Genomic DNA, 27422 nt, shown 5'->3' with positions numbered 1-27422 from the left:
TTGGAAAAAGCTTATGACAAAAACGAACCATGTTTTGAAAAATTTCAACAATTTGTATCTCGATAAGGAATGATATTTCGATAAATATTTTATGAGAAAACGTTTATTTTGACGAGATCCACCACATACTTAGTTTTTGTAATTTTCTCAGCAACTTAGCGCCCTAGGAGCTAAGTAATATGTATAGATATAGAAAATTGTAAATATCTCGAAAACGACCACGTCCAGTGTTACTGAGGAAGTGTACCTTTTTTATTTGGAAAAGATGTGGGAATTAGGTTTTTCATGAAAAGTACCAAACGTTTACAGTCAAAAAAGTTAGGGCAATTTGAAATAAATAATGAGAGCGTACGCAGTGCCTCTAGATGTTACATGAAAATTAATATGGAATTATGACTTCCTACGCCAGAAAAAAACCCTGGGTACCCAATTTCGTGCAGATAACTTATTTTTTGCAAAAGTTATTTTAAAAAACGAACAAAAAATTCAACTTCAACACCCTGTACTGTATCTCCGAAAGGAAGCATCCCCGGACACAAGTTTATACAGACTTTTTTTCTTAAAATTTTCTCATGAATACGTCACTTAAATATTTCAACGTACTTATGTTACACCCTGTATATTTCAAAAACAGAAGCGAACTTCATCTGAATACTGTGCAATTAGGCGGTGAGAACTTGTTACAGGAGATATAAACACGTTCTATTAACTTTGTTCTTGGTTTTCTATTCAGCTATTTCTATCAGTAATGAACCATGAAAAGTTTACAAAACCGTGACAATAGCTATACAATAGCTTCCTTAGGCAGTATTTGATAAACTACTTTTAGATTGAAACAACAACAATATCGTCAAACATTACTATGATCTACGGTTCCATCAGATAATATTAAATCTAGTCTAGACTCAACTACCTTGTATTTATTCAAGTAGAATACTAAAAGTAGTTATTCAAATTCGGTTTGAGGATGCGGTTTGGTAAACCTTTTATAGTGAAAATCAAAATAATTCTCATTATTGGTCGTTTCAAAAGTTTTGTCCGTTTCTATTTGTCTACTTTAAACTGTAATATTTCAACCACTGTAGTCGTAGAAGATCCACTTTTTATCATATGTGACGTTACGATCCAAAAAAGGATCGTTTCGGTTATGCAAAAGCAAAGAAGAACAGACCTCGATGGTTCAGATCGTGGGGCACCCGCCTTTCGAGCTTTCTGACCTTTCCAATACGTTTCAAACCATCAAAAACAGCATGGAAGCTGATGACCAGTTCTTCCGCCATCCCAAGCACCGTTTGTGATGTTTCAGTCTTGACCAGGGTCCTCAAATCACCGTCCTGGATTACTGTAGGTCGACTACGTGGGGCTCATCTTCGAGTCTAAAATCTCCGGAACAAAATTTCGCAAGCCAACATCGTACAGTGCGGTAATTAATAGTATCATTGCCGAATGCCTGGTTAATTTTTCGGGCTGTTTCGGCAGCGATTTGGTTCAATTCGAATTCGTAGAGGAAAATTAGCCAAAAATCCCTCAACGACAACATACAGTCTCAATGGACCATTAGTTTTCTCACACCCCCATACGACTGAGAGGAATGATATTTGAACTGACTTACCCAATAACCAATGAAGGTTATCCGGATATACATCCAGTGGGGTCCAATAATTAATGGACCCAACAACATACAGTGTGTAAAAGCCAAATGGAATAAATTCATTATTTCGGTTACTGTACATATTTTGAAAAAAAATCACGAAAATTATAATTTGACAACCTTCAATGTAAAAATGTCACCCCTAACTTCAACCCCTTTCGAATGTACAAACCTCGATTTTTTGAATGGGAAGTATAGGTTTGTGATATATCGTTTGAAAGGTCTCTTTATTCTCTATTCAAAAATGTTATCGCTTTCTAGTTTATTGCAACAATTAAGATAAAATAAATTATAATCATGTGTTTACCGATATTCAATAAAATACACTCAAAAACTAAAATGTTATGCAGAACGTAATGAAATGTAGAACACGAAAAAGAAGTATGGATGTTAACGAAGTATATATGTTTTGGCAACATCCTAATATCAAATCAAACTGTCTTCTAACATTATTTAACATATCAGGCGTGACCGACCTAATCGCAAGCGTTATTCGTTCTTTTAAGTCATTCAAATCTGAAGGTCCCCATAAATAGAAATCTAATGATGGAAGATCAGGTGATCGCGCTGGCCATTGAATCGATCCCCGCCTCCCTATCCCCCAATTGGAAAATGCTGTATCGAGGTATTGCCTGGCAATAACTTGGTAATGTGGTGGGTGCTCCATCCTGCTCAAACCATATCGTATTCACTGGAACTTGAGGGTTTCCTGGATCAGGATATAACTTTTCTAAATTTGGAATGACATCATTTTGAAGTAGTTCCAAATAATTATCGCCATTCAAGTTGCCCTCAATGAAAAAGGTACCAATGATATGGTTTCCTACAATCCCTGCCTAAACATTAACCTTTTAAATGTATTGCGTGTGTTCTTCTCTCATCCAGTGAGGTTTTTCCGTTGACCAGTAGCGCAATTTTGCCGATTAGCATGACCGTTAAGAGAGAAAGTACACTCATCGGAAAACAACGTCTTCTAATTAGATGATATTGTTAACCAACATGTCCATCATTTGCTCACAAAAATAAGTTCTTCTATCAAAATCGTCTTCCATGAGCTCCTGAGTAGGTATCATTTTAAAAGGATGCATTTTATTTTCTTTTAATATCATTACTATAGATGTATGGCTAACATTGAATGTAGTGGATGCCTGTGTACCTGATGTATGTGAGTTTTCCTCAAACTCAAGCATCACATCTAATTTGAGTTCATCACTCATTGCATTGGCAGCTGCTTTTTTTATCTGCCCCACATGCCCAAGCTTGCGAAACTGCTTCTCTATTTTGCTTATTGTACTTTGAAATATGGGCGATAAGTTAGGAAATTTCTCATGAAATAGGCAAGCTACTTCCTGGTGTGTTCGGGTTTTATCTCTGTAATCAATCATTTGTAAAACTGTCATCTAACCTAACTGAATCTAACCATTTGTCAGACTTGAAATTAACGAACTTAAAACTTAGATTAAAATACTGACAACTAATGTTGTAACATACAGAACAAGTTGACAAGGCGTTTTGTACTAACGTTGCCACAGAAATTATTTAAACAGTTTTTCAAAGGATTCCATCTAAAAATAACATTGAAATGAATTTTGCATACTTTCTTATTATCAATACCTCAACAGGAAATAAGTTTTGAGTATATTGCAATAAGTTTCGAGCGTATTTTATCGAATTTCGGAAACCACATGATTTTAATTTATTCTATCTTAATTGTTGCAGTAAATTCGAAAGCGATAACATTTTTGAATAGAGAATGAAAAGATCTTTCAAACGATATATCACAAGCCTATACTTCCCATTTAAAAAATTGAGGGTTGTACCTGTCATTCGACGGGGGTTGAAGGTAGGGATAACATTTTTCCCTTGAAGTATGTCGAATTATAATTTAAATTTGACGGGATTTTGTTAAAATATGTGTAACCGAAATAATGAATTTATTCCATTTGACTTTTACACACTGTATAGTAATGACCTATGAAAAGGAAAGAATATGAAGAACATCAATATATATAGAGTACAAAATTCTCTATCGATCAGTGTATACCACAGTATATATCAAACTAATAGTTATTTTAATACAGATTTTCAGCAAGTATCTGCCAGTTCCATTCAATTCCTGTCAGCTATTTTTGTAATGAACTATGTAAAATTCAAAATGTAACGTAACAAAATGTAATAACAAAATGTGACGTTGAATGAATCCAAAACTAGAACTGCAGCACTCTTCTCCTCAAGCACTTTACCAACCAAGATGGTGCGTACAGTTCTTATTTAGGATATATACGACTTGACAATATCGAAATTTTTACTCATAACATCACGGGCCGTTCACTTTGGAATTCAATCAGTTTAAATCTAACCATCTAACATTCTAACATGTACGTCGATAAAAAAAAAGTTCCTACATAAATTTGCATTTCAATCCTAATGAGTTGAAAAAAATTATACAACGAGCCTATTATCCCTTTAGAATAACAAGATGACTATGTCCCTTCTTTTAGAGAAACGGTACGAAACTTCAGAGAGGGTGATTTATTGGGTCGTTTTAAGAAAAAAATCAAGTTCCTATGAACATATGTCCGGAGTTGCTTCGTTTCTGAAAAACATGGCGTTGAAGTTTGAAAAAAAACGGTATTTATAAAATAGCCCTTACACCGATTTGGTTAAAATTTGGTAGTTATTTGAAGTGATAAGGCGCTTATTTTTCTCGAACTAGATTGAAATTATTAGCATCTCAGTGGGCAGCACGGCCAACAATATTGAGAAAAAAAGAACGCCATCGACTTTTTCTTGTAGTTTTAATTTTTTTAAATTAAGCAACTGAAATATCAAGCTTCGTTTTCGAGAAAAAAATCACTTCTAAAAACTATCCATGGACAACATAAAATAAAAACCAAAAATAAATGATAAACAATTTCAAAATTGAAGTTAATGAAAAAAATGTCTACCTTCTAATAAAATACACGACTGCAATCTATTCATCATTGATTGTCTGACACGTTTAATAATACCTGGAGTATTCCTTATGACATTGCAATCGTCAATTATTCCTCAAGTTATTCATATTTAGTACAGGAGTTTTATAAACAAGAGCCTGCACATGACCCTATGAAAAGACATCATATCAGGACTGTGAGCTGGCCAATTTTGAGCTCCTGCACGTCCAATCCTGCGATTAGGGTGGGTGATGTCGAGACGCTGACTAGCAGAAACACTCGAATGAGCTGGAGCCCCATCGTGAATAAATCACATGTTGTCTGTTACAAGTACCGGCACTCCTTCTAACAAAATTAGTAAATGATCTCGCAAAAAGTCCATGCAAAATTCACCTGTTGATGGTAAAAAAATGGGCCAATTAGGTAGTCACCAACCATTCCTACCCAAACATTCAGCAAAAATTGTTGCTGAAAATGACTTTCTCTAATAACGTGGTGATTTTCGTATACCTAAAAGTGGCCATTGTGAAAGTTCATAATAGCATCTCGTGAAAAATTTGCTTCATGCGTAAAAAATATTTGGTAAAAATTATTATTGTGTACCATCGTATGAATCAACCACCTGCAAAACATAACTCTTTGGTGAAAATCCCGAGGCAGTAGAGCTTCTGTTTTTCCGTTAACCAGCTTGGATTCGGTGTATCTGATATGTGTATAGGATGTTTCTGTTTAGAACTGTCCTTACGGTTTTTGGGCTGAATTCCAGTTGCAGTGTGATCTTTTTAGTATTATTTGAAAGATCTTCTATCGCATCAAGAATAGCTTTAGCAAATTTCAACCAAATCGGATATTTATGATATTTTATAAATACCGTTTTTTTTTTAATTGCAATCCCCTATATCTCAGAAACAAACAAACTCCGGATATATGTTCATGGGAACTTTTTTCTTAAAACGACCTAACGAATCACTCTCTGAAGTTTCGTACCGTAATACACCCTGTATAGATAAAACTAAAAAAAAATAGGTGAGCAATTCCATTAGACGTTCACCCTCTAGTAAATTTCCCATGGTGAATGTAGAACATTAAGAGGTTAATTTCCTGACAGATATGATGAGGATACAAGAAATAGGCAGGTAAAAAGTAAATGCAAATATACAAATGAATAAAATATCTGCATGAGATATTAGGATAACAATTTGTACAGCTTACTTTATCGGCCGAGTGAATACCGCTATGCATATTAAAACAAAAAGGGGAAAAAACGGCGATCGGTAACCTCACTGAGCACAGTGGTGTAACTAACTGTATGTAAAAAATTGAAAATTTAATGAATAAAAAATTGCAAAAACAACACCAACTTCAACAGTAGATTTATACAATAGTTACACTAGACAAAAAATCTCAAATAATTATAAAAAAAACCTAGATTTTTCTGTTAAAGTTGTCCTGATCACATGAGGCTTTTTCTGCCGCAATAAAGCGGAGATCTTAGGCATTGTAAATGCGAAAAATTTGCTTATTGACCGAAGGTACGAAATTCCATTATTTATCCAAACAGTCTTACTATCCTAACAAAGTTAAGACCACCTCTCAATATTTTTCGATTATCTTTGTACCTTTTTTGCATAATAAGTTTGAAATATAAAAACAGAAAATATATGAAACAAATTTTTCAAGGGATCAAACAGAGGTCCAGTAAAAAAATCAACAAACTCATATTTGATCAACAGGAACTGAACTTGTAGAATGTAGAATTATCATGGGAAATATGAAAAGAAATTATTGAATTGCTCTTAAAAGTATGAAAATGATATTATTGTTGGGAATGAAATGTTTTGGCTTTCATCTTCATACAAAAATTGATTTTTCCTTCGTTTGGAAGTTTCCCACAAAAACTGATCTCTCCTAAAAATATTCCTCTTTCAATTTGAACAAAATTCCTATGGCTGGGGTTGAATAAAATAATATTGTTGTCTAATAAAACTGGGCAATGGATGCATAACCAAGGATAAGGCAGTACAGAACTTTGAGTTCCAAATTCACAATATACGACATAGTATATAGATGATATAAAAAAATGAGGAAAAATCATAAGTGAATAAATAACAGAAAAAATTGTTATTGAATATATGAACGTTGGATATATCATAGAAGAAGTGTACAGGTGAAGAGCTAGTAATATTCTTATTCTGTGAATATTAGGAACTTCTGTATCCTCAAACGAAAAAGAAAAAAAATCAAGAATTAATACAGGATCTAGATAGAATCGTGGTACCGAGCTTTTATTATAATTCAGTTGTAATTGTATCTTATTGGTGAAAAAGAACTACAATAACTTCTTAGATATACCTTCGCCTTTTTTATCTAGCTAGATGATCAATTTTGATCATGCAATGATTTCTTAAGTACTAATTAACGGAAAATTTCCTTGGAACATTTTTGCTGATTTTTATATCTTGAAAGCACTGTTTTTATCGAATTTATAACGTATTAGCGGAACCTCTTCCACCGAAATTGAAATAATACAAAAAATGCAACAATATACTGACATACCTAGCATCATTACAATGATGTTATTGCTGTTTCTTTTCTAAATAAAATTGTAAAGACTTTCTGATGGTTGACGTCACAAGTCTGTATACGGCGCATGCCACATCGTTATTTGCCATCAGTTTTACAAAATGGTAACAAATTCTACTGACATTGAAATGGCCTTCACAAATATCTTGGTTGATATGATACGTCACACTGCTTCCAACCAAACCTTCTGTTCAATATATTCATACAGTACTTTGTTGAACGCCTTTGTACGAAGATTATAATTTTTTATAATGTGATTCGTGAACCATTACTTCTTCGATAAATATTATTAATCTGAAGAAACTATAGCTTCAGGGTATGCTTAGGGATGGAGCTCTATACATGAAAACAATACTCTAAAGAAGGTAAGATATGCGATCTCCTGCTGCCGGTGAGGCAGCATCCGCATCCGATGTCCTAGAATCCAAATGTAATGACGAGACAAGTGTGCTGTCATCAGCAAAGCAATATATTGTATTCTTGTTTTTTTCCCAATAAGTCGTTGATATACAATAAAATGAGGGTTTGACACAATATGGATCCCTGGGGAACACCAGCGTTGATGGTAAAAGTATTTGAGAGATATCCATCGAAGGCCACTTGCAGGGAACGTTCTTTCAGGAAGCTGGAGAGCTTATATCTATATTGTCATCAATTTTGATATTTCCCAAATTTGCGTGATTGTTTTCGTAAGAGAAAAATGGTAGCTATTGAATTCTTTCTATATTTAAAGTAAATTCACTATCTGGAAACCATTTCCTTCATAGATAAATTGCGGTGTTATCAGCAAAACTATTATTGATAAACAAATACTTGAAACTGATACGCCTCTGGTCGGACCTGCTGAACGGATTTTATGTCTTGGGGCAAGGTGAATTTTCAGGATCGCATTTTTTGGAATGCTAACGATAGTAATGAATGGTGTGGCGATAGCGCCTAACGGGATGACACGCTCTTGCTTGAACAAACTGGGTCTTCAACGTGTGCTTGGAATCTACATAATAAGCGATTTGCCCATCTTGATGATTTGCCAAACGATCCACTGATATAAACTATAAATGTAACGACATAAGATGTCAATTAAATTCTTAGATTCCTGTCAGAGATCGTCGAACGTGTAGGAATATTTTTTGTTTTTCGATTAGCTATTCACAATTTATAAAATCATTAACTGAGGGCCCCGCCCCGGGGTTTTGTCCGTTTTTATGAGTCTACATCAAACTGTGATATCTCAGTGAATAAGTTTACAATTGAATCGCCATTTGAATCACTGAACTTTCGACGAAGTCGACGAAGGCCGTTTTTGCCTGGTCCTGATTGGCGAAAGTTCTACCGATGAGAAAGTTATTGAAGTGCTTGAGAAGATGGTAGTCTTCTGTTGACCAGTGACGGCTGCTGCCCACGCAATTTTCGGTACATTTCATCGATTTCTTCACAACAACTCTCTTCAGTGATGGTTTGGCCCGGTTGCAGACAGTTATAGTGAATTGCACTAGCCGCTGAGCTTCATCCCGAAATCATGGCCTTTTTTTGTGGGTTTTGGTTAGTGCCTGGGTGGCTCAATGGTGTCCATCAACTGTCCTGAACGCCTCCTGTTGTTGTAGGGGATCCACTTTTCAACACATGATCCGATACAAAAAGGATCGTTTTGGTTGCGCAAAAGCAAAGAACAGATCTCGAAACGTAACAGTTTTTTCAATCGTCCAAATCGTGGGGGACACGCCTTTCGAATATTTCGACCTCATATCAAAAGTATCCAGTTTTTTCTAAAAATAAAAAGGTTGTTCTGTGGTGGAGCGATAATAAAATGGGATTCCCCAATATTTTTGTGCAGGAAACAAGTTTTTCATGAAAATGGTGATATATATGATGCTTTTACGGTAACTTCTACTGAGCATATTGTGTTTGCACCATAACCTGAAAAAAAATTAATAATACCAATAAAATAGCTTTGTATTTGAATTATGTCATTTTCCCGCTTGCAATCTGAATTTTTACCATTTCTTTTCAAATTCCTGTCAAAGAATAATAAGATACTTTTATATTACTTTTATTAAATCGGCAACAGAGGTGTATTTTTTATGTGTAGAACTTCATCGGTCGATACCTTTAAACGATAATGATATAATCGACGATAAAAATATTATGATCGGTCGATCTTACTTATTTACCTAGATAATTAGAAAATTGATAATGTTTCTACTGGTCCCAATATGAATTATAAAACAAGCGTTCTGTTGAAAAAATCGAGTTGTTGATGTTAACATGATTGAAAAATGTGTTTTCCCTTACGAACGACAACCCTCAGAAGTAGTAAATTGTGCCTACTAAGGATTAACAAGGTAGTTAGTTCAACGTGCGAGTGCTCGGATGATAAGCAGTGAATATCTTCCCACAGATGATTGAATTTAGTAGAATGAACTATTTACGCTTCTAATATAAATTGGTATGATTAGGAAAAAAATCAGTTCTGAATGTCAAACTTACTAACCAATTTCAAGTTTTCGTAATAAAAATGTATATCAGCTTGTCACATAAACTTATACTCGACTGTGTGGAATGTTTCGTTTTTAGTGGGTTTCATGGAATTTTGGTGTGTAACGTGTGAAAAAAAATATAATAAAAGTTCACAAACTGAGTGGGCATACTTGGAGACTGGCTTTAAATCAAATTATCTAGAAAACAATTCATTCAGGCTACTGTCAAATTACCTACACTGTAGGTAAATGGACTGACACCTATCAGAAAACAACTACTCCCCTGGCTAATACCACGAAGGGCAAGGATTATATCCGACAGGTATCAGTGAAGGATTCTTCACTGAAGTTAGTTCTGCATATGCTGTTGGCGATTCAACCGTCAGAATTGATTTTCAATTATTGAAACACACTTGCACACCGGTTTCGGGCTGTTTGGCCACGCGTCAGTGCAAGGTAGTGTCTATCGTCAACATGAAGTCGATGATTACCCATTATTGAAAATCGTGACAGTCATCTTGAGTTCGGACAGGTTGGAGCCTGGCTCCCTTACCCTTTTGACTGATGTTTCTCAGAGGGACAAATGGGTCATAACTGATGGAAATGATGATGGGATGACGGCATGAGTGTTCTCAGACATCAATGCCGCCCTTCGCGGTGTACCCCTACCTGGCTGGGGAGGGATGGATGAAAAGATTGTTCATCTTTTAACGGAGGACATAGGGGCCTGATTCGACAGAGTGTCGGGGCCTTCGATATCGGGAGGGGTCGTCTACAGTATAATTCATAGCTTCCCTAACTAATGGGTTTTCATGAGTTTCTGCGCAATCAAAAACTCGCTGATTCCTCGACTGAATGGACTGCCGAATGGAAGGTAGCTGCAAATCTCTGCGGATGGCTTCATTCCGCACGAACCAAGGAGCATTCACAGTCATCCTTATTAACTTATTTTGCAATCTCTCCAGAGTGGAGATATTAAATGTTGCCGCTTATCCCCAAACGCCTGAAGCATACATGACAGGCTTGAACATCGTATTGTAGAGGGCAATTTTGTTTTTGAGGCTCATTTTGGATTTTCTGTTGATCAGAGGGTACAGACTGGCTATCCGACCCTCGATCTTTGTTTTAAGGCACATGATGTGCGGGTTCCAAGTGAGCCTACGGTCTATTAGAAGACCCAGGTACTTTTCCCGCGCTTGCCAATCAATCTCCCTTCCAGAGATTCTCACTTTTCTGGCAGGAGAAGATTTTGATTTTCCCATGGTTATCGCCTGTTATTGAAGATCGAATTCTTTTCAGAGTATTATTTGTCGAACCTATGCAGAAGCGAACGACAAACAACATGTTCGTCAGCGCCCCATCTGCCCGTGAACGAGGTAACCAACCGCATATGCCCACTCATTTTGTGAAGTTTTCTACTTTATACGAGGAATTGGGCAAATTTTGGATATGCGGTTGGTTACCTCGTTCACGAGGAGATGGGGCGTTAACGAATATGTTGTTTGTCGTTCGCTTTAGTCTAGTTCGAGTGATGATACTCTGGAAGGAATTCGACTTTCACTTATGGAAAATCATCGGTCTGCAAGTGCGTTCCAATACTTGAAAATCGATTTCGGTAGTTGTATCGCCAACAGCATATGCAGGACTAACTTCAGTGAACGCCCTTCATTGTATTAGCCAGGGAAGTAGTTTTTTTCTGATAGGTGTCAGTCCATTAACCTACACTGTAGGTAATTTGAGACTGGCCTGAACGAATTGTTCTTTTAGATAATTTGATATAATAAAAAAACATAATGGATACGAATCCTTTTCTAGCCAGGTTAATAATAGGCTGGACATGTAATTTATATTTTTTTGATTTTCCAAGTGCAACTGTTATGTGAGTGAAACAATACGAAGGCCATTAGGCTGAGTATATAATTAGTGTTGAGACCGGGCTTATTTTTTCGTTTCATTTTATTAGGGTTACTGGCTGGGTGGCAATGCATCTTAATCGCTAACAAGAATAAAATAACTGGTTAATTATAAATAAAGGCCGCTCTGATCTAATTAAACCATTGAAATAGGACACCAAGAACTTCGAATATGTCTACACGGTATTTCAGAAGAGCTTAGCGTATAATCATCTCTCAAATATAAAACAAGCTAATTTATTTTGGTAATCAACACAAAAAGTTTCAGTTAATTAAAAATCACTTTTGACTCCTTACTACTACTTTTGTTTAAATATATGTTGTATACCCGAAAATTGATTAATGTCTGTTGTACCACTATTATGGGATTGTGCCGGTAGTGTAAATAGAATATTATTCATTTCACAAAAGAGGGTTATGACGCTGATTTTTAAATACATTCAGAAATTTGATAATTTGATGTTTTCCATATTCTTTGTTTTCGTATGTTTGTATTTAAAAGTTTTTTTGAAGTTATGTGAAGTTGAAGATCAAAATAATGTTTATCTGAAGTACCTACTTATACTTGTGATGAACAACACCAAACCGTTATTTTAACACCTCGACACGTGTTTCGATCACCAAGTGATCATCTTCAAGTGGTTTGGTGTTGGGATAAATACCACTAATATAACCTATCCAATACTCGTATCATTTTGTGATCAATAAAGGCCTAATAAAATACTATTACATTCGACTAGATTCTTGTACAACTTACCAGTGACGCCAAATAATTTATTTTCTTCGGAACATTTTTGATACTTTGAGTTACATTATTGCAATTTCTAGATGAATGATCCTTGATGTCTTTAAAAGTATTTACAGACCATGTTACTGGCTGGTAAGTTATTGGTGAAAGAATTAAAAAATAAATATTGAGTAGTTTTTTAGTTCATCGATTACAAAAAAACTTTTTCCTATTTAAACATAACAATAGATATTTCTTCTCGAATATTGAAAATTATGTATGAAGTAATTTATAAGAAATATACATTTTTTTTTCATATTTACAATATTCTATTCAGAATATAACAATCTTCCCCTAATCATTAGGTCGTGGTTTTTAATGACACCTCATTGTTCAACGCCAAATTTATCAATTGTACTGATGCTCATGAATATATTATTATAGGGTTGTTTTCCATCTAAGCCCAAGTTATTCGAAACAAGAATCACGGGAGAAACAAGCAACTAGAGAAAGCGAGGTAAATCCAGTGCAATAAATGTAAGTAGAGAGTGTGTTGAGGAAGTGTGGTATAAGTACAAGTACCATGAGAAGTATTTCAAGTTGTTTTTTTTTTGTTAAATGATATTTATCAGGCATTCCACTTGTAACTGAGGATCCAAAAAAGCAACAGCATTTACGAGTATTACTTTACAGTGAGCACTACCAAGAAAATTCGAAACCAATACTGAATTTTCAACAATATTACCTGTTAAAATCATATTATATAGATTTAAAAATTCTGAACAATGATCCATCAAATATTAACATTCAATAAAAAACGTCGTTCACGTAATAATCACTGATTTGGAACTTTCAGCTAAAGTTTAATAGAACTTTCAGCTGAAAGGATGAAATTTGGTTTTTAGCCAGTGGTTACTAACTCATCAAAGTGCAAAGACTCCTGAATACTAACGATATTACTTTAATTCCTGTTGCATTTTACACTAGAAATATCAGCACAATACTTGATCGGATTTATATCTTTTAAATCTGGATGATAAGTTAATTAGAACATGACAATATCTTCAATTATCAAGAAAATTAATCAATATCTGTTGTTGTTGTCCTTCCTCATGGATTGTAATCCAAAGCGGTAAATAATTTATTATTAAAATCATTTCTTGGAAACGATGATATATTTTTCATCATTTCTTAGAAACGATGATATATTTTTCGTTTTGCAAGGTATTGAAAACCTAAACAAGAAAGCAGTTTTCAAAATTTTGTGTACCCCACAAGGAGGTGCAGAAAGCAAGATGTCGAAAACTATGAGACATAAAATTTGGTTGGGATGATTGTGATAAATTAGTTAAACTGAACGTGTCATTAAAAATTTATTTCAAAGACAACATTATAATGTATTTGTCCTAAAAATGGACGAACGAAATCAGTACATTAATTCACTGATGATAACTTTGTTGGTGAAGTGTGCGTCAAAAATAGTGCTTTCACATTTACTTCTTCCGAGCAGGACCCTATTATGTACATTGCAACACAAACCTACGTTTGAAGTGTTATAGAAATTATTTGTAAGTTGGTATTACCATTGGTTAAAACTCGTTCATTTAAGATTGACAATAGGTCATGCTTTAAGAATCTCGATCGTAAGAAGTTCACAAATGAACGACCACATAGTTACCTAATATAATACTTCTATGTATTGTTAATTTAATAATGGATATTAAGAAAATTTCTGAAACGGTTTCCATGCACTAAACACTTTAAAGAACGGCAGTTTATGAAGGCACGTTTCACCAAATTGTTTATTTCCTAGTTAGAGTAACGGAAACCAGGATGATGTAGTTAATTACTTCCATAATTAGTATTTTAATAACAATATTCTAAAGCTGCTATCTTTCAACGGTAGCTAATGTGTGGTGAATCAACCGATAATAGGAAAAAAGTTTGTGCCCCAGATGCTCATTATAAACATTGATTATGTATACAGTATAAAAGTGGATTTTTAAGCCATATTTTAAAGACGCCCAATTGTCGTTGATGCAATACTTTGAAATCATGAATCAATGAGGATGTTCTGTCGACAAACTTGTCGAAGTAACCCGCATCTTTTTAAAAATCAACAAGTTTTAAGGAAATAGTTCAAATAAAATAAAATATTGAAAAATTCGTCAGTTTACAGATGTATGTATAAGATGGGAAAGAAAGTTTTTGACTTTCTACTACCCCATCTTGATACAAAAAAAAATGTGGGAATCTTCCAAAGAAAGGAAGAGAGCAATCAATTTGAAAATAAGTCTCTATACATGGATGTGTAGATCATGCAAAGAAGCAACTTTCAGACACAAACTGAAAGAAAGCCCTCCTGAAACAGCTACTTTCACTTGCCTTAGGGCTCTTCAGTACCAATCTGGATAACATTATAGAAAATACACACAATTCATTCATGAATTACGATTTGTAATGCCAAGGAATAAGTTTGACCTACTTATGTCATCGATGACATCGTAATGACATTCATTCTTACGGCGAAACATCGATGTCTACATGTGAGGATGACAGTGTTCCTTGTAAGTGCAATTTGTTACCATTCATTTAAAGTAGAACTCCTGGGAATGATATCTGATTTTATTCCATAACGAATGTTTGGAGTAGAGAAAAGTATCTTCTGTATAATTCAGTGTTCAATATAAAAGTATTTGTTTCGAAAGAATTTTTTCTTTCGTGCAATTCAATGTTTGTATGAAAGTAGCTGTTTCAGGAGGGCTTTCTTCCAGTTTGTGTCTGAAAGTTGATTCTTTGCATGATCTACACATCCACGTATAGAATTACATATTTTCAAATTCCTTTCTTTGAAAGGTTCCCACATTTTTTTGTATCAAGATGGAGTAGTAGAAAGCAAAAAACCTAATCTTACTCACGGAGAGTAGCTAGAACCTCCAGATATTATTCTTTATTGTCTGTTTGCCCTGCAGAAACCCAATTCACATATAGAATTCCATGGATGTCGAAAAAACTATCATCATGGAGTTGACTTCTGATCTGGATATTCAAGCTTTCTTTGATCGTGGAGACTGTGGACTCCAACAATGCATTGCATGGCGCTTAGTTTCTGGGTTATAGTAAAAAAGCATGATTCTTTATGTGTAATTTCTCATTCCAACAAGCTGAACCATTCAAATGTCCTATAAACCTATAACTACTGATGAGTTCTAGGCGTGTTGAAACTGCACTGTCTGGTGTTGGATCCCAAGTTCATCTAGTTGCCTTGCAGTCAAAGAATCTCGTTTATTTTTCACATAATCTCAAATTTTTTGTGAAATATGCAAATAACGAAATTTGGTGAAAACTTACATTTTCATGTCCCAAATACACTGTAATTTATTTGATTTAAAATATTTATTTTTCCACCTTATTTTGACTTAATATCAAAAAAGCAACCTAATTTTCAATCGAAAATTCTCGCCTCAAAATATCAGCTTTTTTCAAAAAGTCGATGTTCTTTTAGTTCGTTGAAATGTCTGATGGTGTAAAAAAATTACATTATTATAGTTAATGTTTTCAGAAAATGCAAAAAATCGAAAAAACTCGTATTGGATTTTTTTTAATCATTATGTACAATTCCATCAAAAAAATGTGATTGTTGCAATTTTATTCAGTTAAAAAGTTCATTTATTGAATTCTAATTATATTCCATACAATTACATTACATTTTTCCTCTTATTTTTATCATATTCCCTTCCTTTTCTAATGGGTTTCATCCTACTATAATTTATTTCTTCACTTTTTACTATTTTTGAAGGCTTCAGCCCTGTTCTAAAATGGGTTGGGAAGTGTCTTTCTTCTTTAAATTTTTATAGGAAGTGTTTGACTAACTTGGCAATTTTGATACTCCCCAAAACTTTGCGTATCAGAATGATTGTGTATCACATCAAGCTTCAATACAACTTGAATTACACCTTTTGAGAACTCCTGTATTTACTTTGAAAAATTAATATCGAAAGAGAACGTAATGCTAAAAAACGAAAGTACAGATGCACTGTATTTCAACAATTTCTCTAGAAATGAATCGCAGGTGGTTGCTATTAGTAATTAAGTCATTAGATTTAAAAAAATTACGACCATATCCTGCTGATGCCAATTGGTGCGGCGAAACGTGTATTTTTATATGTCATTTGGAAAGTATTTCAAATTCCACCAAACGGAACCCATTAACGCGTCTCTCACGTACGAAATTATCGAATATCATGCTCGCCGTCGAATTGAGGTTAGGCGTTTATGCAATTTCAGTGAATAAAATCTCTCATCCAGAGGACAACAACCTCGAGTACCACTACAACACCCACCACTTGTGATGATACTAATTACACATTCAAAATAAGTACCGATTACCTAATGAAAATTATAGTGCCGGTACTCGGTATGGATACAAATAGTCGATGATGATTGTTTATATTCTAATGATTTCCGTATTTGGAGCTATTTTGGTATCGCGAATTTTACGTCGTCTCGATTTGTTGTCCATAAGTCAGACATGCCACCGATTTCAATCAAAATAGCTGTAACTGACAGTTGAAAGGCTTACTCAAGAAGAAACATTAACAAAAAAACTGGCAAGTTTGAAACTATATGAACATTGTTGAAAAATCATTATTTTCATTATTTTCTGTGCAATCAGAATCATCGTGTCTCAAGTACATCTATGACATTGTTTCGAATTATTTATACATTGGCATGCCTTCATATTTCAATTATAAAATGTAAAAAAAATATTCCTGCTGATTTCGGTGGATATTGACATCAATTTCACAATCTGGTTAACAAGAATTTATCATTTAGGATGCACTGTTTGAAACCTTTGGTGTAGTAATGAATATAACTGGAGTTTTTTCCCAACACCAAACCATTATTTTAATACCTCGACACGTGTTTCGATTACCAAGTGATCATCTTCAAAAGGAAGATCAAACTAATCATACTTAAAAAGCTATCCTTTTTTATACCATAGATACCTACCTGTTCTAGGTACCTGCGTCTTGAGTGTCTTAAATTAACTTTACATTTTGCCTTATATACTTGTCTTAAATTAATTTTACAATGTGTCCCTATGTAAGAGTTAGGTAAATCTAATAATTGAAATTTTATAAGCAATATATAAAATTAATTTCACAATATTGCCCTATCTACTATTTCTACACTCTCATAAGCATCTAGATGCCTGTTGATATTAACTTGTCTAACTAATGTTAATGAACTAAAGTCTATGGAGTGGTTTTGTTGCAAAATATGATGGGCGACTGCTGATTTTTCAGGTCTTCCATTAAGATTAGTTAGATAAGTTAATAACAACAGGCAGCTAGATGCCTATGAGAGTGAAAAAATAAGTAAACATAATAATATCATAACGATGATAGACCAATACCTAATAGTATACTATATAGCTTGTAGAAATAATATTTATTTGTTAGATTTACCTGACTATTACACAAGGACACATTGTAAAATTAATTTTATATAGCTTATAATATTTCAATTATTAGATTCACCTGACTATTACATAAGGACACATTGTAAAATTAATTTAAGACAAGTAGATAAGGCAAATTAGTTTCAGACACTCAAGACGCAGGTACCTAGAACAGGTAGGTATCTATGGTATAAAAAAAGGATAGCTTTTTAAGTATGATTAGTTTGATCTTCCTCTTGAAAATGATCACTTGGTGATCGAAACACGTATCGAGGTGTTAAAATAACGGTTTGGTGTTGGGAAATAACTCCGGTAATATTATTTAAAAATTTATCAATTAAACGTTCTTACGATGTATGCTTTGTTGGCTGTTTGTGATTCTCTTCTAGACTAAATTCAAAGAATTGTTCCTAAGATCAAGGGCCTCACATAACAAGTTGTCTCTACCACTTTGTTGCTTTTTCTACTGCTGAAGAATTCGTTATAGAGGCTTATTTTGTTTATATTCTTAGGATGATGATGTAATCTGGTTATTTTTTATTTTCGTTCCGCCACATATTCCTAAATTTATGTTTTGACCTCAGTTCATAGCTTGTTGAGTTTTTCAGTTTGAACTGACCCATTTGCTTTCTACATTTCACGTAATATCAGAAAGGTAGATTCCAATGCTGCCATCCAATGCTGCTGTTACTAACAAAGCTTTGCAACATAACTATTTTGTTAATAGCGGTCGCTTTTTCCATCTTTGGCCACATAACCGAATATGTATATATCATCAAGGGTTTCTAACTAACATTGATCATTACCTTATAACAATAGTTGTAAACAACCCGTCTCGAGAACGTATTTACATGGATCAAGCTTAAATAACTAATTTTACTAACAGATCGTACAATGAATTCAAGGGGTTATATATTTAGTAGTGATCAATTTTTGGGAAAGAAAGTTTTTGGCTCTCTACTCCTCCATCTCCATACAAAAAAATGTGGGAATCTTCCAAAGAAAGGAACGAAGTAATCAATTTGAAAATAAGTAACTCTATACATGAATGTTTAGTTCATGCAAAGAAGTAACTTTCAGACACAAACTGGAAGAAAGCCCTCCTGAAACAGCTACTTTCATATTAAAATTGAATTACACGAAAGAAAAGTTTTTTTTCGAAACAAATACTTTTATATGAACACTGAACTATACAGAAGATACTTTTCTCTACTCAGTTTGCATTCCAAACATTCGTTATGGAATAAAATCAGATATCATTCACAGGAGTTCTACTTTAAATGAATGGTAACAAATTGCACTTACATGGAACATGTACCAAATTGGTACTGATGAACCTTAAGGCAAGTGTCTTACGGCGAAACATCGATGTCTACCAGTGAGGATGACGGTGTTCCATGTAAATGCAATTTGTTACCATTCATTTAAATTAGAACTCCTGTGAATGATATCTGATTTTATTCCATAACAAATGTTTGGAATACAAACTGATTAGAGACATGTATCTTCTGGGGGGCTTTTTTCCAGTTTGTGCCTGGAAGTCACTTCTTTGCATGATCTACACATCCATGTATAGAGTTACTTATTTTCAAATTGATTACTTCCTTCCTTTCTCTGAAAGAATACCACATTTTTTTTGTATCGAGATGGAGTAGTAGAAAGCCAAAAACTTTCTTTCCCAAAAAGATCGTAAAATGTTCATACAATCTCTCACATTATGCCACAACTAATTCTGGCGAAAAAAGTGAAAAGCCAGCTTCAACTTTAATTTTTACTGTACATATTTGAAATAAAACCAAAAATTTCTACATTGAATCTAAACTTACTCAATACACTTGCGTTTTCCTTAATTAGTTACGCAGGCAATGAGGTCTCTATTGAAAATAATTTTCCCACATCAGAATAAAAATAGAATCTCTCGACGTGCGTTTCGTTGACCAAGTTAGCACCATCATGAGATAATCTAATCTCTAATCTCTCCCAGATACTTAACCTACCTCTCACACTCACACCTTTTCAACATAAGGTTTTAGTGTTCCTATTCCCGCTGTCTTGGTTCTCTTTGCGAAGTCATAGTTCTCTACTATAATCGATTTCATTGGGCCCTTCATCCCCAGTCCATCTTGTTGTAATATCCAAGGATGGCTGCATGCGTACGCTCACTATTTTATATTTAGTCTATTGATTTCATACAGGTTTCAGAGTGAAGGAGGCTCTTACTGGACTGAGTCATGGCCGGTGAGAAGCCCCTCCTCAAGATGTGCAGTAGATGTGTAGAAATCTGTTATCGGTCTGTTAGATTATTCGAGTCGTAAACATCCAAATTCAGGACCGTATTCAGTTAGTGATGGAGTTTGATACTTTCTTTGTCATACACCGACCCAAACTGTCCGCAGATACCATTTCTCCCACCGGCCTGACTCAGTCCGGTAGCTGTGAAACTTATTAACCCGTCGAGATATTTTTTTTTTCTTGAGCGATCTCTATATTTGAACATGTGAAGTTCACTAGGGTGCTGTTGTTAGTTGTTCTTATCATTACTCACATATATTTTGTATAAAATTAAATTGCCATAGTAACTGGACTATGAAATTTCGACAGCTATATACAGAGAGAAAACATCGAGCTTTTATTAGAAGTTTGAGATGAAAGAGTGGAGTTATCAAAAAATGTTTCATATAAAAGTTTTAGACGAAAAAGGTGTTAGCAGATTCGAAATATATGGGAGAACAAACAAAATTAAAATTACTGAAATGTTGAATTATAAAAAAAAAAACTAAAATTACCGGACCGAAATGAGCAAAATGAATAAACAATGAGTATAAAAATTCAAGCACAAGAACGGCTTTTTTTTATAAATCAAACAAATTATTGTGACGTAAAATGAAAATTCGAGAGAAATTAACCAACTTTTTCAGGAATTAAAAAAAAAGAGATATTAATGGTTATTTGTTCAGAAGAGTCCATTTTGATATCGTAAAGACACAAAAAAACCATCAAAACTATTGAAAACCTCCTTACGGAAATGATCTACATCAGAGTTCACAATTTTTTTTTTTGAGAAAAATACGTTTTAATAAAAAAGGTCTTACTAAACCGCTACGTGTAAGTATATACTAATAAAACTCCCCATTTTGAAAAAAAAATTTACGGATGAATCAAATATAAGACAAAATATATGCCTTACTATCAAGTAGATAAATAAAAATTTTTTTCGAGCTATGTTTCATCCAGTACCAGAAAAGATATTTTTTCTCCACAATTTTTTTTTGAGAAAAATACGTTTTAATAGTATAGGTCTTACTAAACCGCTAGATAAGTATATACTAATAAAACTTCCCATTTTGAAAAATAGTTTTTTACGGATGAATCAAATATAAGACAAAATATATGCTGTACTATCTGAATAGATAATACCATTTTTTTTTGATCTGTTTCATCCAGTACCAGAAAAGATATTTTTTGTTAAATTATAATTTGATAGTGGAAAAAATCAAAAAATAGATCGACTTTTTGACATTACTTTTGTAACGACTTGTTACAATCTTATGTTTTTCGAAAGTACTTTTCTGGCAGAACCGTATATGTTAAGCAATATTTTATGTCATTTCATTTTTAAAAACACGCTTCTATTCGATACCCTGCATATTGAAAAATATTTCAAAAAAGCCTAATGCATTGCTATCTAAAACTTCTTTATCTCAAACTTCTAATGGAAACTTGACGTGATGCACACTGTATATTATGAAACGCCTTGTATTTAGGGTCAATACATCCATTACCTGCAGTTCTCCCAAAGCATATCCGCAAACTTGAAATTTCACACAGGAACTAATGAAGTATAGGCAATAAATTCAGAGATTAAAACACCTCAAATGAAGTAGCAACATAAACCCGCATTACGACAGAACAAAAACGTGGTTTCATTATCATGTAAATCGATCAATGAAATGATAAAGTTTCTCCAGTGGCGCAGAAGGGGTTGAAATTCATCTGAAGTTTCATCTAATGTTGAATATATAGGAAAGAATACTTATTTGAAAATTCATAACATAATTACACAATGGCAAATTTTAGACAATACGATATTTTGGATTAAGTACTTCAAGTGGAGTGGAATAATTCTTCAGTTTTTAGGACAGGATTCACCAACTAAATTGACATCTTCAGGGGATGGACATATACATTTTCTTACTTTTCATTATATGAATGAGAGAAAAGAGAATGATCGCAGAAATTTGTTGAGTTTATATATTTTGCAAAGAGGATTCAAAAAGATTTGAAATCTTTCGATAATTTTCTCAAAAGGTACTTAACTCAGTGTGTCAGATTTCTTGCAACTATATACAACGATAAGGAATCTTAAATATCAAATTTGCCAGTCCCAGAATTGACAGTCTACAAGATAAAATGCAACTGCTAATTCTCTGTATATATCCTACATAGAATAAATATTGTAGTATATTCCCCAATTAGTCTACCACATTTGACTACTGGTGCCCTTATTTGGCCAGTGACAAGATATATGGGTCGGTTTCGACTTTTTTCTTGATCAGTTGTAAACAAAAATAATAAGCAAGTCTCCGAGGAGAAGTGAGGTCAATATCACACGACCTCCATTAGGGTTTTCTGATTGACAGCCCTGTTATTTCGAAGCCCTACAATTGCCTCTTTGCATTCCAATTTACGGACAATTTCAAAATCCTCAGTTCTTAAGCACCTGTTAATCAATTTTTTTTGAACCATTGACTTTTGTAATTGACCAATTAGGGTAGTTATTTCAGGTACAGAGTAGAAGGAACATGAATGTAGTAGTGTCTTGAATATTGCACTTAGAGAATTTCCTTCAAATTCCATAAATTCTGTAGAAAAAAGTACGTTTTATTTACTGCAAGAATACCTTGAGAACCCAATGAATCATTTGAAATTTTTCAAGATGAATATTCACCTAATGTATTCCATTATTAACTTGTTGTTACATCAATAGATCCGAAAGATTCATTTAGAATTTTTTCATTTATTAGAAGCCCTGCATACTGTCATAGCCATTGAAAAACATAAGAAAGCGAAATAATTTTACTTCAATTTGGCGATACTCTGAAGAATTATTTACGAATATGGGTGAACATGTCACTTTACATTGTAATTCCGTTAAAAAAAGGCTGATATCACTTCAAATTTTGCTATACTCCTTCTCTTGCCATTATTCTATACCTAATTATAATTATTGCTTTATTCGCTACAACGAAATTGTAATAGGTTGAAATAGACGGTATTCAATGATAAAAAAAACCCGAAGGCAGTTTACTCCAAGAAGATGAATGTGACAGAAGTTGACATGATAATTTGAGGTACACAATTCCACCGACTGAGTGAATAATATTTATTGGGTATCAAATTATATACCGACATGTCTTGGCACAATCACATGGGTGGAATAGCAAAGCTATAGCTTCAGCAACTTGTAACATTACTTTGAACTGGAGAGTTTTTCATACTAGAGCAACATTTATTGCTTCATAACCTGAGCCTATGAAGAAAAAAGTCATCCGACTGATTGGAGACGTAAACATCTAATGAAACCTTGAAAATCTGAGGACATCGAAAGTGGGTTGACAGTTTGTTTTTTCCCAGTACTTTTTGTGTATATTCATAAAAAATATCATAATTCGACCATTGATTCACCCTCATTTTAAGGGTGATCACATAAAACTATTGTTTTATATTACACCTGATTATCAAATTATTTATGAGATGCCCTTCATTATATTTACAATCTGGCACATCGAATTCATGTTGGATACTTGTGTCTCTTCTGTAAATACTTTCACAGTAAGTGAAAGTATGTCTTAGTCCATTTGGTTTTAATGAAGAAAAGAGAATTTAAACTTTCTATGTTTTCTACCACATTTATTTGTAACTAACGTTACTGCAGTTTCGTGGTAAGTTTCAATTATCTTTTCTTGATTATGATTTCCTACCACGTAGTAACGGCTACATTCATCAATTTATTCCATTTGGTTTTCTTAATAGAAATGGGCTGCAAACTACAGCTGCCTATTACTCCAAATTCAACTCAAAACACCTCGAATTTGGAGTATGTCGTCCTTGTGGAATAAACTTCTTTTGAACGTTTTTTCAAATGGATAATTCTTACAGCGATTTAAAGTTGAATTCTGACGAACACTAGAGGAATGCCTCGGAGAATGGAAGCTGTTGTTCAAGCTTGAGGAGTCAACACCCGATTTCAAAAAATTGGTATACTATCTTCTTTTTCAACAGTTCGCTTTTCATGTTATTGTTCAATGGTAAGAAAAAGAATGAAGAAAACGTAATGCTTTCTTCAATAATTCATAAATTGGTAATGAATTGTGATATCAAAATGAATGAAGAAACAATGTATAGGAACCAAGTTTACAGAATGATTTTGAGCGTCATACAAAATCTGTATTTCACCACATGGTGTCATGAACCTAGATAATAGAAAAAAATCTGTTTAAAATCTGCTTTTCCGTTAACCAGCTGTCGCACACCTACGAACGACAACCCCAGAAGTCGAAACTTGTGCGAGCTAAGGACTAACGAGGTCCTACCTTTTAACGTGTGATTCCTAACACGTATGATTCCCAGAAACATAACTTTATTTTCCCTTATATAATGTCTTTAAATCAGGACTTATTAGGAAATATATTTATTGGGACTTATTGTAAGATAAAACTCCATTTATTTAAAATATTAAAAAAATCGGATTAAATATGAGAAAGTTATTCAAGATCAAAATTTGTTAACATTTTGATGTGGCCGTTTTTTATGCACTTGAATGTAGAAAGAGAAGCTTCAATTCACACTTGCTAGAAAGGAAGATCATTTTAATAATAGTTGAGCTCTTTTTTCAGTGTATGTATAAGCAAAATTTTACATCTCAAATCTTCCGGTCGATAACCCTTCCCCTACGCCTATGGACGTTCGTTAGATGCCATTTCTGGGTCTTTCAATGCAGTTGTCCCGACCGTGCACTTGACTGCAAGAGGGGATTGCGTAGTAAAATCAATAATGGAATGTAAAGGGCATTCACAACCGTCGGCACGTATTGCCGTATTTGCTGTTATGATGTAATTGATTTTTTTATTGGATTATTAACGGGCGTTTTCTTGCGCGTCGCGGCAAAGAGAAAACCATCATCCAAACAATAATGAATCACGGCTTTATATTAGACCGTAAATTGGATGACAGAGAATTCAAATGACGGATTGTTTATACAGTACCATATAAAGGTCGAAAGTGTCACTCGAGGTGTCCTTCGATGTAATGCGAATAGAAACAATCCAATGGTTTTATTCATTCAAAAAATGTTTTTTAACTTCCTTATACTGAACATTGAAAGTAAACACTTCTGTTCTTGATCATCAAACTTACCAGGGCTACATTTTCGTGGGACAGAAAGTTCAACAAAACAATGCTGGTTCAATTAAAGCCGTATTTGCTTGTAAAAAGGATAATCCATTCAATATTAACTATTTTCTATCATTCAGTGGTGTTTAGATAATATTGTGACTTGTGCTGAGATAAAGAATGTTCAACTCAGTTTGTATGCTAAATCACCTGTTTGACGAGTTGATTATTATATAAAAAATATGTATGATTGTGTGAAATGTTTTTGAGGTCAGTCACTCTCAAAAATTTGATTTTGCAAAGTTGATCAGGCATAATATATAAATAATAAAATATTTATGTGGTTTTCTCAATATCTAGTTTTATTGTTGACTTCTTTACTCTACTGAAAAATTTTTTGCTGCTTGTTTTGAATGGGCTTGTTTCATGCTATTGAAAATGATACTGGTTTACTTATAGACTGATCGAGTTAGGGGTATATTATACTTATCGATCCTAATCGGTCCCAATACCTCTTTATATTTGCAGAAAAAAGAAAAATTTGAGAAGCAAGAGTTTACATTGGCCGCGTGTGTGTTGACCAATAAAATTGATCGTGTCTACAGCGGTGTTCCCAAGTGCCAATCAATTTAACAAAAATACTAAGTTATGAAACATTCAAAAGAGATAGCTGACTGGAGTAACTGGGTGGCAATATGGCTAATTTACAACGTTGAATTTCTTATTTTAGGTGGGTGGCATGAATACATAATTGATTTATTTTATTAGGGTTCATTCAGGTTCAACGGGTTCATATACAATTCCATTTTTTAGATTTCTGTGATATCAACATGAAAATGTCTACTGCCGAAGATATTTCAAAAATAAAGTTTTCATTACGTTTTGTGTTATTTGGATCCCATGTATAATTAATTCTCCCTTCCAATGCAATTCTTACACTTTCTTCTTAGATTTAGTTGTCTGAAGTGAGTGTGATTTTACTTTGAATCACGAATGAAAAAGAAACTCTTTATAACCTCCATGAATTTTACAACTTGGCAATGCTCATTATTTGTATTGTTCCTATTGGTCAATCGAACAAGAAGCGGGACTAGGCCCGTGACGTCACGAGCCTAGAAAATCCAATTTTTAATAATTAATTACGGGAAAACAACGCTATTTAGGGAGCTGAAACAAAGTACACTATTTTTCAATTTGAAATTACTACCAAATGAACTGTACACCAAAAATCATAAAACAAGCCCATTGACTATTACTCGACTACCTAATGCACACACAGCCGGCAGAATCGTAATTTTTTTTTAACAACACATGGAAAATCGGCGTTAGGAAGAATATGAGCATGTAATGAGCCCAAAATTATTGTGGATTCCTAATTTTTGGAAAACACATAGAAAATTGGCGATATGATAGAATAGGAGCCTCAAATTATGACGTATATAGTTTTTTGCGTTTGGGTTCTCCTTAAGTAGATACTTGAGAAGATCAAGACATAACATGACAAACATTCAATAAATGAATTGATTGACGTAGTAAGAAATCATCATGAAAATACAATAAAACTGTTTTATTATATTAGTTTGAAAATGTCCATATAGGACGAAACTGCGGTAACGATAGTTACAAATAAAATTAGTAAATACATATAGTTTAAAAAACTAAAAATCACGCCTCTAAGGAACATCGAACTGAACAGTTAAAAATATATTTTTAATAAGCTTAAAACAATAACGAACGAAAAATACTGGTATTATTATGTAAAGGGACGGGCGCTTGATATACAAAAACAAAGCCCCCACGCTTTTAGTTCGATGTGCTTTAAAAGCGTGTTTTTCAGTCTTTTTGAACTATATTTATTTCATCTAAACTTTGGGATCAATCAGCCGTATATTGTTTAGAAAAATAACCATTGATATTTTCCAATTCCGGAGAAGGAGCCTGACAATCAACTACCAAGCCCAAGGCAGCAGGAGCGCAAAGGAGGGTTAGTCTAGTCATTTTAGGGGGTTTGCCTAGGAAAGTGGACATACCCAGCTGTAAATTTGTATAAACTTTATATTTTGGCATCATAAAAGTATTCTCAAAATTCACATATGATTCGACGGCCGCAACTTCAAAAATTGGGGGTCAAAAGTAAAAAAAAAGACTTTTTGCACGTTTTTTGCCAATATCTCGTTTCTAATGGGTTTTATGCTAATTGTATTTATTATCAATATTGTAGAAAATTAAATTCTCTACAACTTTTGTTCCAAACATTTTTTCATACGTTGAATCGTTTT

At 33.7% G+C, this 27422-nt stretch overlaps 1 protein-coding gene across 1 annotated transcript in view; it reads right to left on the bottom strand.

Moving 5' to 3' along the window:
- Positions 1–27422, bottom strand: part of LOC111502138 (cytospin-A) — a 168494-nt gene that overhangs the window by 106620 nt on the left and 34452 nt on the right. The gene's annotated exons all lie outside the window — the stretch shown is intronic.

Source organism: Leptinotarsa decemlineata, unplaced genomic scaffold, assembly GCF_025532065.1.
Source record: "Leptinotarsa decemlineata unplaced genomic scaffold, Ldec_3_MD MMD2_tig00026354_RagTag_RagTag, whole genome shotgun sequence".
NCBI lineage: Eukaryota > Metazoa > Arthropoda > Insecta > Coleoptera > Chrysomelidae > Leptinotarsa > Leptinotarsa decemlineata.
The sequence above is the reverse complement of the archived record's forward strand: the minus strand, read 5'-3'. Positions and strand labels throughout refer to the sequence as shown.